Here is a 16,452-nt window from a genome sequence, read left to right as displayed (position 1 = left end):
TATGTGCAATGTCAGTCTGATATCTGCCTCCAGAAGCTGCCAGGATTGCACAGAGAAACATTTATTTTAGGACTGCAATGAATAATTTATTTATGCAGTACCATCAAATGTACATTTTTAGCACAACCCAGAGAGTATAACTAAATCCCAACAACTAAATTAAGAAAGGAATAGAATCTTAAATTGCATTTTTAACTAAGACAGTAGCACTAATTATATTTTACTTGGACATAAATCCAATCAAAATCAATGGGGCCTACATGCTTAGATCGCACCATTAATGTGAAATAGAGATCTTTCTGTTTTGCAGATTATAATAATTATTTCCTCTTCCCCCCACCGAAAGAATCCTCCTTGTTGTCCAAAAGAGCATAGAGTCACATTGATGGTTTCTCCCCAAGCCATCCCTGCCTTTGTCCTCACAACAGCCCTGTGAGAGTGGCTAGTCTAAGAGACACTAACAGGCCAAAGACCACCAAGTAAGCTACATGGTTGGGCAGGGATTATTATTATTATTATTATTATTATTTATTGAATTTGTATACCCCACCCATCTGAAGATCCCAGGTTGGTTTCACAACATAAAAATATAAAACAAGAACACAAAATACATAATAAAACGATAACAAACCAATAACCCCTCTCCCACAAACACATTTAAAAGGCCATGGAATGTTCCATCAGCCAAAGGTCTGGCTATAGAGAAACGTTTTCACTTGGTGCCTAAAGATATGTAATGAAGGCAGCAGATGAGCCTCTCTGGGGAGAGCACTCCACCAGCGGGGAGCCACCGCAGAAAAGGCCCCGTCTCACCCTGCCGCCCTCTGGTCTCCAAAGTCTCTGTCCAATACTCTGACTGGGGGGGGAAGGAAACTGGAAACATGTCTTCCTGATCCCCCAGAAGCCCATGGATTTCACCCTGAAAGTTGCATGGGCTGAACATCTGTCGTTGCAGAACTAATTGCATCCACATCCAGAACAAGGAGGTGAGGCAGTTGCGCTGGGTTCATTTTATTTCCATACCTGGGATAAAGAAGCAGGACACATGCATTGTGCCACAAACTTTCTTTGATTAAGGCAGTGGTTATCCTCTAACCATGATATCCTCTAACCATGGTCCACCTGCCCTGCTTTATATGTGATGTCAGATGCGGGTGCAAAAGGAACAACAAAGAGCCTTCAGTTGGCTCTCCTTGGGCCAAAGATTGGGAGGAGGGGGGGCAGCAGCATGTTGCACGCACATCATTGGGAGAAGGTGCGCTGTCAGGAGGAGGCCTTGCTTTGAGCCAGTGTGGTGTAGTGGTTAAGAGCGGTAGACTCCTAATCTGGGGAACTGGGTTCGCGTCTCCACTCCTCCATATCCAGCTGTTGGGTGACCTTGGGCTAGTCACACTTCTCTCTGAAGTCTCTCAGCCCCACTCACCTCACAGAGTTCTTGTTGTGGGGGAGGAAGGAAAAGGAGAATGTTAGCCGCTTTGAGACTCCTTCGGGTAGTGATAAAGCGGGATATCAAATCCAAACTCTTCTTCTTCTTCTTTAATGGCCATGGCTACTCCTCTCTTGTGCTCAGGAGGAGCCTGCTTTTGATGCTGTGCCATGCTCGGCTCAGCGGTTCGACCTCCCCCCCCCCATATTGTGAGGGCTGAGCCCCCTGCTAAGGAATATTGAGGGGGCTGGTGACACCTCTGCCCCCTAGAGTTAGCGTGCTAGAGGGTCTCCATTTTCTTTAGCAAGTGGGGCCTGCTGTTAAACGTTGGACCATGCTGATAACAAGCCCTTCAGGGCTCAGCTGCACTACAGAGTTGCTATACAGGAACTCGAACATGCAGCTCACATTTGCCTGAAGCAGGGCCTGCACATTCCTTGACTGCTTTTGCCTGGCTGGGATGGATACTTGCCTGAAATGAGGATAAGAGAGGCTTCTGAGTGAGTGCTGAGACTATCCTACTTCACAAAAGCAAAATTCACATTCATTGCTACACCAACATTTGCTTCTGGCCCCACCCTCCACTGGCATGTGGTTAATAATACTAGTAATAATTTTATTATTTATACTCCGCCCATCTGGCTTGGTTGCCGCAGCCACTCTGGGCAGCTTCCAACAGATATAAAAGCACACTAAAACATCAAACATTAAAAACTTCCCTATACAGGGCTGCCTTCAAATGTCTTCTAAAAGTTGTACAGTTATTTATCTCCTTGACGTCTGATGGGAGGGCATTCCACAGGGCGGGTGCCACTACTAAGAAGGCCCTCTGCCTAGAAGTTTGCTCAGAAAGGAACTCAGTCCTCAGACTGAAAGGGGCTCCCCACCCTTGGGATTAGTCCATTAATCTACATTTACCCAGGCTTTGACATCACCATGGAAGCATCAGCCCCTACTAATTTTATGTACACAGGGTGTCTGTCTGAGCGAAACCTTGAGAAGCTGTTGCGGTGATTTATAATGTTCATCGTCTCTTTGCAGGCTTGCTGCATTGGATACGGGCCAGAACAATTTAAAAGAAAATAGGGCCAGCTATCTCTGGCTGGTAAATATCCATTTATAACGACTAATTATCCTCCTGATCTTTTACAGTTGTGGATCATACACGCATCCTGCCACGCTAAAGAGCGATTGCAGCAAACAGACAGACCCCCTTGCCACAAAGCATCAGAATGCTAAAGATGGGTGTGAATGTGAGACCATTTCACTGGCCCAGTCTCCATCCACATCAGAATCCTGAGGTCAGATTGGCCTGTAGCAGTGGACCTTCTCTTTATTCATATTGTACAGAAGAGCATTCAGTCACTACCGTATGAAATTGTGCTGCCTTGACCCAGGTTTGCAAATTCAGATAGAAATAAGCCTGAGATGACTGCATGATCAATGCAAGATGTTCTCATCTTAATTTGCATGGTGAAAACCTGGAATCCCAAACGCTGCCCATGGCTATGAGTCATATTCAATACACGTCTTACAAATCCATCACATTCGAACATCTGCTCAAGAGAGCAATATGCATAGCATTAGCATCAAAAGAAAGATGTTTTAAGTTTGGAAGAGAAGGGCAGCGTCATTTCAAGAGCTGGAACCACACACAAACTTCTAAGGCCCCTCATTTTCTAGTAAGTGAAATGTTCTGGTCCCCATCCACCCTCCTCTGGTACAGGGAAGATGCAACAAAATTAACTCCTGTCCACCCCCATCAAAGGCTGCCAGCCAAAACGAAACATGACAGATTTACAAATACAGAGAATGTTCCATTTATTATTGAATGCTTGCAATAAATATTTGCATGATCTGACATGGGGAAGCAGGATGCTGGTGCGAAAACTCATTGCTTGGCCTCTTGGCGGATTACCTAGAATTGGGATTTTGTATCTGAGGTTTAAGTTTTTTTGCAAGCAGGAGGTGTGGCAATCAGCCTTGCCCTGTTCACATGTTATCCACATGTACATCAGGCAGGTGTTGAAGGAGGAGCAGGACCAGGCCACAGCCCTGCTCTCAGCATTGCATGTGACCATCCTGCCTCGGTGATGCATGTCGCAGTCGTGTGGGGGACATACAGGAGTCCAGCTGCTGTTGAGACATAGGCATAATTACTTATTCAGCAGTCTGTGTTTGTCTGAACTTGAGTCTGGACTAGGGATTCTGAGCCCCCGTGTTCTAATTCGATACGTGATATCCTATCACAGAACATTTCAGGATTTGGGCCTCTGCCATTGGCCCTTAAACTCTGAGTCATGATTCGCAGCTTGGAAGTTTAGACAGCCAATCACGTTGGGAGTGGGAGTGGCCCAGGCCTTCAGAAATGTATATAAGCAGTTGCTTTGCCCCTGTTGTCTAGTTCTGCTAGTTCAGTGATAGCCAAACCTGGCCCTCTAGCTGTTTTGGGACTACAACCCCCATCATCCCTAGCTAACGGGACCAGTGGTCAGGGATGATGGGAACTGTAGTCCCAAAACAGCTGGAGGGCCAAGTTTGGCCATCACTCTGCTAGTTCAATGAAGGTTATTGCTGTTATCGCTGTGTCTTGCCTTGTGGGGGGGACCAACCTACAGTTCAGGCACCATGGGGCATACGAAGGGGGGTGGGGGCAGCACGCCTTGAGTGCCACCCTGGGAGGGGTAACAGGATGGCCCGCTGCCTCACCCCCAGCAGTAGAGCAGCCGAGGTCCGGATGGGTACGAATGCCACACGTGGCAGCCCGTACAGCCCCCACACACACACAGACCCTGGGTGCAAGAAAGGCTTCCTTTGCCCCTGCAGGCACCCATTTGCATTCGTTGCAGCGAACATGCAGACATCATTATTATTGTAACTTTTAAACTGTTTTTCATATTATATATTAATGTTGTAGCCTGCCCTGGGATCTTAGGGTGAAGGGCAGGTGAAAAAAATACATAAATAATAATACAGTGGTACCTTGGTAGTTGAACGGCTTGGCTCCCGAAAACCGCAAACCCGAGAATGTTCCAGTTTGCGAACGTTTTTCAGAAGCTGAATGTCCAACACGGCTTCTGCAGCTTCCGACTGAGTGCAGGAAGCTCCTGCAGCCAATTGGAAGCCGCGCCTTGGTTTTCGAACCATTTTGGGAATCAAATGGACTCCTGGAATGACTTACATTTGAGAACCAAGGTACCACTGTAAAAGGGAAAGCAAACATATATACACATCTCACTTTTTCCTCCAAGGGGTCAATTAATCCCCACAACAACCCTGGGAGGTAGTTTAGCATGAGACACAGTAACTGGCCCAAAGTCACCCAGTGAGCTTCACGGTAGAGTAGGAATTTGAACCCTGGATTCCCAGGTACTGTACTAGTCTGACACCACACAGGCTCTTTTTACTGTTCTCGTGTTGCCACCTTCCAGAGTTCTCATGGAGAAGGCACACAAAGAAGGGCCTCAGAGGATGATCACAGGGTCCAGGTCAGTTCACATGGGGAGATGCGATCCTTGAGAGATTGCTCTCCTGAACCATTTAAGGTTTCATAGGTCAAAACAAGCACTTTGAATTAGGCCCAGAAACTAATTGGTAGCTGGGGCAGTCGGGCTGGGATTGGTGTAATATGCTCAGACCGTCTTGCTCCGGTGAGCTACCTGGCTACCAGGTGAAGATTTTTGCCTTCCCTTTCAAGCATTTTAGTCCCCATTCTTCAGCTATAAATTCTGTTTAAAGACTGAAATCTTTCAGACTCCTGGCCTGTAAATGTTTGGGTATCCTTGGAAAGTCTAAGAGGAACACCTGACTAAAGAGGACAACTGCGGCGCGAGGACAAACCAAATTCCCTTCCCTTTCAACACAGCTCTCATTCTCTGAACAATCCAGTATTCACCCATTAATTTTTAGGTAATGGATGACTGGAACAAGTTTGAAGGTGCCTCGCTTTGCTATATTACATTAATAAAGCACAGCAAAGGGATTCAGGGTTTTTTTTTATTGCTGAAAGGTTTCTCAAGATAGAGGGCTTATGTGCTTCATCCTTAACATAAATTTCACTCTGTATTACTCATGAATTACAGACAGCTTAATGCCAATCTGTCACACCCTGTAGGAGAAGCAAATTCATCGCATCAATATAATTGGGAAAGCTGTAAATAAAAGCAGGGGGAGGCTGGAGAGACGAAGTGCGTTGGTGACGAAAGAAGGTGCAAATGACACACCATCACATTCATGTCCTTCTCTCGTTGGGTGTGAAGCTTTACAAGAGAGTGTTTCAATGGGAACAGACTTTTGGATGGAAAGCCAGGGCCCCACTTAACCAAATGTGCAACAAAGCCCTCCAAATAATAATAATAATAATAATAATAATAATAATAATAATTCATTATTTATACCCCACCCATCTGGCTGGGTTTCTCCAGCCACTCTGGGCGGCTCCCAGCAGAATATTAAAAACACAATAAAACAACAAACATTCATGACTTCCCTAAACAGGGCTGACTTCAGATGTATTCTAAAGGTCAGAGAGTTGCTTATTTCCTTGACATCTGATGGGAGAGGGCGTTCCACAGGGCGGACGCCACTACCGAGAATGCCCTCTGCCTGGTTCCCTGTAGCTTTGCTTCTTGCAATGAGGGAACCGCCAGAAGGCCCCCGGCCCTGGACTTCAGTGTCCGGGTAGAACGATGGGGATGGAGACGCTCCTTCAGGTATACTGAGCCGAGGCCGTTTAGGGCAGGCATAGGCAAACGTGGCCCTCCAGATGTTTTGGGACTACAATTCCCCTCATCCCTGACCCCTGGTCCTGTTAGCTAGGGGTCATGGGAGTTGTAGTCCCAAAACATCTGGAGGGCCGAGTTTGCCTATGACTGGTTTAGGGCTTTAAAGGTCAGCACCAACAAATGCGACCAAATTTGCTCCCCACATGTTGAAGTGAAGTAACGCATATTACCATCTGAAGGGACTTGAAATGTGCTTTCTTTCTTTCTTTCTTTCTTTCTTTCTTTCTTTCTTTCTTTCTTTCTTTCTTTCTTTCTTTCTCCCCAGCCCTGGGGTGTTTGCGGGGAGCTGATCTGGGGGAGAAGGAAAGTTGTGAATAGAGGGGGTGGCACCCCCAGCACTCGCTCAAATATCCCAACGTGCCCGCAGGCCTAAAATGGTTGGCAATCCCGGATGAAGTGCCATTTCCAGATGCATTTCTTTAATTTGAAGCCAGGATAAGAACATAAGAACTTGTCGGCTGCAAAAAAAATGCAAATTTAATCATCAGTGTTCAGAAGCCTGGGCCTCAGATGGTTAGTTTAAATTTAAAAACCACCTTTATTTTCAAATATATAGCTTAAAGTGGACAGATGATTTAATCCAAACACATGCAAAAGGGAGTTTGTTCCGAGCCATTCTCTGAATTTATTTCAGAGTTGGCATTTCATATACAACCTACTCTGCGCTCTTATTAACCAGCTATAAATAAAACATTAAAAAAAAATCTTCTCTGCTTTGGCAATTTCTTGCTGTCCATCAACTCTCGCCTGTGATGTTATTAAAATCCATTTTGAAACAAAACAGACACGGCACTTGGGTGTTCCATTGACACTCCCACCTCACAGGAACAACTTCTATTCTCAGTGGTATTAATTACTTGGTTCTCACTCTCTGCATTCACAGCTTCTATTTTCAATCATGAAAGAAACTTCCCCTGGTCTAATCAACCAATGGCAGTTTCGCTAGGGTTGGCCATGGTGGTGATGGGGAGATAAACTTTCAGCGTCCTAGGAAAGGAATCTAGGAAGCTGGCTTAAACTGAGACAAATAAGTGGTCCATGTAGCTCACAAATGTCTACACTGACTGGCAGTGGCTCCTCGGGGTTTCAAGTAGGAATCTTTCTCAACGGTATCGGGAGATGCTGGGAATTGAATCTGGGTTCTTTGGTCAGCAAGGCAGATACTTGTTCTCTGGATGGTTTGCAGCATGTACAGTGGTACCTCTACTTACGAATAACTCGACTTACGAATGTTTCTACTTACGAATGGAGCTCTGTCCGCCATCTTGGATGCGGTTTAGATAGGATTTTTTCTACTTACGAATTTTTAGATAGGATTGCTTCTACTTACGAATTTTTTCTCCCAATGCATTCCTATGGGATTCGACTTACAATTTTTTTCGACTTACAAATGTGTGTTCGGAACGCATTAAATTCGTAAGTAGAGGTACCACCGTAATTATAAAACACAACATCCTCAAATAATAATTTGCCACATAGATATATCCAGCAAAGTATTAAAGTGGATAACTAGCCAATGTACACCGCAAACATGAAAAACGAAGGGTCTTTTTATTGTCATGGTGTTTACTTTTGGGGTGATTGTGAAGTGGAATTCTTAGTGTTTGGGGTAGCGTTTAATGTTTTAAGCCTTGCATCACTTGCTACGACTAGCAGTGACAAATATGGAACCGGATATTGACCATCTCATTAGCCAAAAGCAGGCCCAGACTTCCCATTGAAATACTTATAAGTTTATGTTAAAATCGTTCTTCATTTTAAATATTATTTTTCCTGTTTTTTGTGCACTACAAATAAAATATGTCCAGTGGGCATAGGAATTCGTTCCTATTTTTTCAAACTATAGTCCGGCCCCCAACAGTATCTGAGGGACTGTGAACTGGCCCCCTGTTTAAAAAGTTTGAGGACCCCTGGCTTATGCCAACCATCCCTCAGCTTTCATCCCAAGCTGAGTCTGTGGGTGTTTTCGCCACCAGCTCATTAAAGAAACATCTTCCAGCTATTAGGACCCATTGACTGAGCATCAGCTGCCCATTGGCAAGCCATCACATTGAACAAAAGGGAGATCCGCCTCACCACTTGATGAGATGGTGTTTTCAAAAGGGGGAAGAGAGGTATTGTCAAGATTGTGGAGAATATCTAATAGTGTTTTGGTTTTGTTTGTTTTTTTCTTTACACAAAATGAGCCTCTAGTGCAAGGAAATGTTGATTACTTATTGCTCTTGAAGGTTGTTTGGCTAATTTTATTTAAATGACTACCCACTGCCAGGCTCCATTAATGGGTTTTATTGATATTTTTGTGTGTGTTCTATTTTACCCCAAAGTCAACTTTGCAGAAGCATTATATGAAACCGCTATCTGCAATGTGTGTGTGTTTTACACTTACTACCGGTAATTTGTTGCAGATGTTCAGAGTCCCAACCTCTTTAATAATACCTAGCGTTATGGGGCCACTACCTTTTTAACAACACCAATAATAGATGCTTGATATTAAAACAAAGGCTGTCAAAACAAGAAAAAACACCCACACATCCCGCAGTTTCTCCTTCCTGAGCTACCTAATCGCTGATCAGCCAATTACAGTGGTACCTCTACTTACGAATAACTCTACTTACGAATGGAGCTCCGTCCGCCATCTTGGATGCGGTTTAGATAGGTTTTTTTCTACTTACGAATTTTTAGATAGGGTTGCTTCTACTTACGAATTTTTTCTCCCAATGGCATTCCTATGGGATTCGACTTACAATTTTTTTCGACTTACGAATGTGTGTTCGGAATGCATTAAATTCGTAAGTAGAGGTACCACTGTAAATGAGGAGGGTTAGGGTTGGGATCCTTGAGCAATGACCAGGGGGTCAAGGCATTTCCAGAGCACACAAATGACACCTGTTGTTCCTGCCTTTATTTTTATTTTTGTTCCTAGCTGGGTACTCTGAGAAGCACCAGATGGCTGAGTTTAATTGCTGTCTTAATTTCCCACAAAGCTCCATGCAGCAAGTAGCTCTAGGGCATTGTGGGAAATTAAAATGGCAGCCATCAGCCTCTGACCCTTCTACACTCCACCACTGGAGTAAAATAAGCCCATCAGAGTCCACTAACATACAGAGGTGGGCAGATCTGTCAATTTTGGTTGGTCTCAGTTTCTCATTTTTCCAATCTTAAATTCAGCTCTCCACATTTCCATGTCAGTTTGCAATTTTTTTAAAATTCCTCATGAACATTCTTTAGCATTTTAGTGTGACTTTATCCCCATGTATATACTTTTATATGCAATTTTGCCTAATATGAAGAATGTTGGGATGCTATTTTCACCAATGTATGCATCCTTTACACTAGTACATTCATTTTGGACATATCTATACATGTGTTTGCGTGCTATTTTTCTTTATATACACATTTTTGCAAAGTGATTTCCTCTGATGCAATGAATTTTTGTTCATTATTTTGAGGAAATGGTCATTTTAAGGCATATTTTAGCCAAATACATGCACTTTTGGACACATTCCTTGACTGGAGAACTGGATTGCAAAATTCAGAGAAAAGATGGCTGTTTGGGGGTTTGTTCACTGTTTCAAAAAGAGTGAACAAGGTAAGTTCAGGTTTAAATGTGAACTGAATCGAATTTCTCCCTCATCCCCACTAGCAGAAGAAGAGGTCAACCAGAGCATACTTTACCTAGGGACTTCTCAAACCTAGAGTCAGTCCTCGACATGAAAGCTGCTTATTGGTGTATGGTGAACTAATGATCACCCACAGGCTTCCAATTGCTCTGAGACGTCCTGTGTACACGCAGTTGTACTTAAGAACATACTAAGCAAAGTCTCCCAGATCACGCCAAAGAGCCATTTGATCAAGCATCTGTCATCGAATTCTACTCAATATTGATCCAGAGTAGATTCCAATGTATAGTTAGCAGAGTTAAAACTTAAAGATGTTGCAGGATTCCCCCAAAAATAGACCAGAGGCAATTATATTTCATCCAGCAGAGCTTTCCTGATACTGAAGGCAAATGAGCATAATGGTCACAAATCCAATACATTCAGGACTGACACTGTCTATAAGAAATCCAGTTGCAGCAGACTTAACTTAAACTTACGGTAACTTATAATAAATCTAAAGCTTAACACTAAGCATACTACAGTGGAACCTCGGTTTATGAACACCTCGGTTTACGGATTTTCGGCTTACGAACGCCGCGGACCCATCTGGAACGGATTAATTCACTTTCCATTACTTTCAGTGGGGAAGTTCGCTTCAGTTTATGAATGCTTCAGTTTAAGTACTCCGCGGACCGTCTGGAACAGATTAATCTACTTTCCATTACTTTCAATGGGAAAGTTTGCTTCAGTTTATGAATGCTTCAGTTTAAGTACTCCGCGGACCATCTGGAACAGATTAATCCACTTTCCATTACTTTCAATGGGAAAGTGTGCTTCAGTTTATGAACGCTTTTATGAACAGACTTCCGGAACCAATTATGTTCATAAACCGAGGTACCACTGTATGTACAGAACACCAGACCAGAAGGCAGTGACGGAGGAAGCTGCTCAGCTGCCCAGGGACAGGGCGAGCCACCCATAGGGGCGGGGGGCGGGCACACCACAGGGCTTAGGGAGTCTGCCTGCCTCCTCCCACTCAGCCGCCCTACAGCTGGGGGGGGGAGGCAGCGGGTGAACCATTTGGGCAGCGTGGAGCCTGCACGCGCCCAAGCCACCATGTCTCTCCCAGAAGAGACGCGTTGCTCGGGCGCACTGCAGGCCCCGCGGTGAGTGCCACCTGGCATTTTGTCACCCCCTCAGTGGTGGCACCCGGGGCAGATGGCACCCACCCCAACCCACCTCCCTTCCTCCGCCCCTGCCAGAAGAGAAAGTGAAACCCAGGCTCCTTCTGGGCTCTTTTTATAGTCAGCATGGCCTTGACAGACGAGATAAGAGAACCAGTGTAAGCCAGCTGTACTTAGCTTCTCTGAAGGAATAACCCGAACATCATGGACCTTACATCATGAACCGAACATCATAAGAGAAGCTTGCAGAAGCTTCCAAAACCCTCTTGAATTAATTAGAATAGGAAAGATCTCTACACATCAGATCAATACTTTCTGCACTAAGAAATGCAAACTGACAGTATCCTGTTCTTACTGTGGCTAACCAGATTCCTCAATGGGAAGCCTGCAAGCAGGACGTAAGCACGAGAGCACTTCCCCCTCCGGTAGTTTCTGGCCAATGGGATTCAGAGGCACTGCTGCCTCCCACCGTGGAGTGAGAACAAAACCATTGTGGCTAGTGGCCACAGATAGCCTTCTCCTCCATGATTTTGTCTAATCCTCTTTTAAAACCATCCATGGATGGTTTTCAATGCTCCAAGCCGGAGGAGGGACACCAAATGGATGCTTCCTTGCACCAGCTTTAACATCCTCGAAACATAATTGATTAATCCTCTTGCACGTTGCTTTGTTTTCATTATAGAGCAATTCAAGCAAGCCGTAATAACCAGAGTACAATACCTTGTGTGAGTCAACCAAGCGGCACATTCAAAGTTGAGAGATATGCTAATGACCCACTTGAGGAGGAGAGAATTTGTTCTTCTGCAAACTTTTTTTTCCTTCTCCAGCTACAAAAAAACAAAACAAAAAATATCTTCTTGGTGCAATAAACATTTGTCAGCAAGAAGATGCCTAGGGAAATCGCACGGCTCTGACACTAACCGAATTAGATGTGTTTTTGTTTGTTTGTTTGTTTTGTAAAATGCGAAACAAGTAGCAGACCTGCCTAATTAACCACTTTGAAAACAACCGATAAAGAAAAGATTGGGACTCATTGGAAACTCTGCCTTTTTAAAGGATAAATAAGACAATGGAAATAACGCCAATTAGGAAGGGATCAAAAGTAAACACTCCAGAATATTAAAAGGGCTTGAGCATGTGGCTCTGAGCAGCAAAGAGTTGCGGCAAAGAAACTTCATAAGAATGGAAGTGTTAGGGCGCCAACAGGTTGGCGTGCTGAAGGCGGCAGTTGGGTGCAGATGGAGCCTTGGTCCAACAGTCTGGGCCAGAAACCAGCCGAGGTCAGGTATCAGTACTGGGGTCAGGAGAAGCCGAAGTCAGGAACAGTCCGTGTTGAGACCCAGCCGAGGTCAGGAGAAACCGAAGTCAGGAACCCTGGAATCAGGAACAGGCTAAGCAAGGACAACCATGCACTTCAGCACAGCAGTTGCAAGTGCTGGCGAGGGAAGCAGCCGGCCTTCCTTAAGTAGCCGGCTCATCACCACGCCTCTTACGAGCTGCAGCTGCTTCCAATTGTTCCCTACATTTCTCAGCTCTACGCCCTACAGCTGTGAAGGGTGTAGAGGAGGGGCCCAAAACACACATTTTGGAGTGATGTGAAAGATCTGCCCAATGGTCGGCTCTATAACTACCCAGGGCATGTTGTTGTTTTTTAAAAGAATTTTGCTGTGCCCGTTTTGAGAACTTCCTTCCATTTGGACACCCTGCAAGCAGGGCCGTCTTAAGTATATTTGGTGCCCTGGCGCCATGGTGTGCCGGATCCCTCCAGTGCCCCCGCCCTGCCCAGTTTCCCAGCGCGGCGGGCGGGCGGGCGGAGCTGCGCGGCCGGAGCTGTGCGGCCGGGCCGGCGGGTGGGCGCAGCGCACAGCGCGGCTGCCGGAGGTACAGCTCCGTGGTGGGTGGGCGGGCGCAGCTCCGCAGCAGGCGGGTGGGCACAGCTTTGCAGCGCCTCCCTGGCGGGCGGGCGCCCTGGTGCCCTGCGCCACCCAGTCTTGCTGTAGGGCCAGCCCTGCTTGCAAGCAATTACAGCACTAGGCTTTAGAACAGGGATGTGGAAGCATCTGAAGGCAGCCCTTTTTAGGGAGGCTTTTAATGTTTAATTGATTATTTTATTTTATTTTTCTGTTGGAAGCCGCCCAGAGTGGCTGGGGAAACCCAACCAGATGGGTGGGGTATAAATAATAAATTGTTGTTGTTGTTTATGAGGGCCACATTCCCTTCTGGGCAATGTTCCAGGGGCCAGTGGGCAGTGCTTTTTTTCCTGGGCGGATGCAGGGGTACACATACCCCTAAACATTTTGTGAATCTAACAGGAGAAGAAACTAAAAAAAAAAATTAAAAATTTAGTTTCTTCCCTAGCATGGTGAATCGTCTGTTCTGTTGCAACCCCCAATGGCGGCTTGTGTTTCCTGAGTCTCAGATGGAAGAGAGCGTTTAATGAGACTGCCCCTAAACATTTTTTTAAGGGGGGAAAAAGCACTGCTAGTGGGGTTGAGTGGGGTCTGAAGCAGCAGCATGCGGAACAAAGAATGCCAATTTTAACTTTGTATGGCAGGCTAGTTTCTACACACACATGCGCACCGCTCTCTGTCCTCCATCCAGACTTGCAAGAGGCACAAGCCACATTTAAGGGCACATTCCAACCAGGCAAAAAGACCCAAAGAGGGTGCAGCCCAGGGCCAGCAGGTTGGTGTGGCCTGGGGAGAGCCCTGAGGGTCAGGAAGAGAGGCTTAGAGGGCTGCATTTGGCTCCAAAGCCTGAGGCTCCTCCCCACACCGGCTTCATCTGCTTGCTTACAACCTTCTTCTGAATGCAGATGTTCCCTGCTGTGTGATCCAGCCACGTCTCCTTTACTACCGAAGACACTACACAGTTTTTCTGCCCACCCCAAGCCCCCACCCTCCTGTTACAAAATCAATTCCTTCTCAACTCTGTGAATTGGTTTCCCAGCCTGTGCGCTGCCTGTTTGCATGCTTCAGCACATGACAAACTGTCCGGAGCGTCTTGTGATAACATCCTAGGTGCCAAAAAAAACCCAGTCATTGCGAGCCCGAAGATCTCTTTATCTCCAAGATGATTTGTATATTGCATTTTGTCCTTGCACATACAAATGGCTGCTTTTCTCCCCGTTTGCATTTCCTATCCTCGCCGCAAGGTCATCACGCCATTATCAGGCCCCGTCCCAAGATAACGCAGTTGGCAAGGCTTTCCATCCATCCTGCCATACAGATTGGGGAGTGGGGGAACATGTGTCATTTGGGAACGTAATTCAATGCAAAGGGGAGCACCTACGCTACATTACAGTCATACCTCGGTTTAAGTACGCCTCGGTTTGAGTATTTTCAGTTTAAGTACTCCACGGACCTGTCTGGAATGGATTAATCCACTTTCCATTACTTTCAAGGGGAAAGTTTGCTTCAGGTTAAGTACGCTTCAGGTTAAGTACGGACTTCCAGAACTAATTACACTCATACTTCGGGTTAAGTACGCTTCAGGTTGAGTACTCTGCGGACCCGTCTGGAACAGATTAATCCACTTTCCTTTTCTTTCAATGGGAAAGTTCGCTTCAGGTTAAGTACGCTTCAGGTTAAGTACAGACTTCCGGAACCAATTGCGTTTGTAAACCGAGGTACCACTGTATCTAGACGTGTGGTGTTTTTAAGCTGCAGCCTTTGATTCGGATCGCTGCCTTTACCATAGCACTGTGCCTTTACTCCTTTGCATAAGGCACCTCTTCATCCAAGCCATAGCAAACTCACTTCCTAATACTTTAATAACTATTAATACAGAGGGGAAATAATACTAAAAGTAGGGGAGGGCTGGACACGATAGTGGAGCGATTTGAAAACGGTGCAGTGCGAGAAAGGGTGGAAAGGAACAAATCAGGGATTGCTGGCAGGGGGTGGGTTGCCTTCCCTGCCCCCAGCTTCCCAAAGTGGCTTACCTCAAAACCAAGTAAGGACCTCCAATAACAATCTAAAAAAAAAATAGCTGCATAGCCAAAAGACAGGACTTACAGATCCAAACCAATAAAAGTGGTCTCATCATTGGCACCCTTCAAATTAAGAGCCAAAAGCCCAGACAGAACATAAAAGTATTGTTTGCCACTGAAAAACAGATGAAGATGGCACCAGGCATCAGGGCTGTCAGTTCTATGGCACCAAGGTGTTTTTGGCTCCTCCCAAATCTGTTGGTAGGAGGATGGGCCCGCTCAATGTTGAGTGGGTGGAGGAAGCCATGCGTGGAGCCAAGCATAATCTGGTTTCAGTGTTCGGCTCCTCCTGAGTGCAAGAGAGGAGGCGAGGCTCTGCTGTGCGTGCCTCCCTGGGGAGAGCATTCCACAAGCAGGGGCCACCACTGAAAAGGCCCCATCTTGTATTGCCACCCTCCAAACCTCCCATGGAGGGGGCATGTGAAGAAGGGCCTCAGATGACAATCATGTGGTCTGGGTTGGTTCTGAGAGGCGGTTCTTGAGGTACTGGGGTCCTGAGCAACAGAAAAGCTTCACAGGCCAAAACCAGCACTTTGAAAAAGGAAGAGGCTTGCTGGATCAGGCCAATGGCCCGGCTAGTCCAGCATCCTGTTCTCACAGTGGCCAACCAGATGCTTGGGGTTTCCCATGAGCATCCGGGTGGCCATCGTGAGAACAGAATGTTGGATTAGATGAGCCATTGGTCTGATCCAGAAGGCCTCTTCTTACATTAACGAGTCCTTTGCACTCTAGACTTCACTGAAAGCCCTGTTGCAGTGTCCTTTGTACAACAAAAAGCAGCAGAGCAGTGCCTTGTGACAAAAATAACAGTGATTTATTTTTATATCCTTGGAGCTTCAGAAGTTCTGGTTCAAGAATATATTTCAACGCCCATCTTGTTGCTTCGGCGGGTATGATTTTTGTCGTTGGCGCCCGTCCGTCTCGAGAGACACTGGAACTGTGCCTCCAGGGATGAAGTGAAACTGCTGTGATAGCCAGCACCAAAATCACCTTCCCAATGGGCAATGTGTATGGAGATTCTGGCCTGCCCTGATGATGAGATCGTCCCCCCTGGCCCTGGTCAGCCTTTCTGATGTGATCCAAAGGAAAGCAGAGCAATTCAAGACCAGCACTTTCTTTCTTTCTTTCTCCTAGATGGGCTACCTTCTCAGGTGTTGACAAGTCCCATCTGCTCATTTCCCTCTACAGCACATGCAGAAACCGCCTTCTTCCATGTTGGACCCACATTGGCCTTAACTTCTCAATCTGCTGGAGTTCGTCTTCACATACAGGGGAAGTCCCTAACTTACCAAGGGTTTGAGACCCCCATGGGCTACCCTCACCAGGTTTAGCCAATCAGACGAGGCCATTCCTGGAGGGGTGGCCGCTGTCGCATGCTGACAGTATCTAGGACAGGCATCCCCAAACTTCGGCCCTCCAGATGTTTTGGCCTACAATTCCCATCATCCCTGACCACTGGTCCTGTTAG

Source organism: Zootoca vivipara, chromosome 13, assembly GCF_965207765.1.
Source record: "Zootoca vivipara chromosome 13, rZooViv2.hap1.1, whole genome shotgun sequence".
Taxonomy (NCBI): Eukaryota; Metazoa; Chordata; class Lepidosauria; order Squamata; family Lacertidae; genus Zootoca; species Zootoca vivipara.
Note: the sequence above shows the minus strand (reverse complement) of the source record.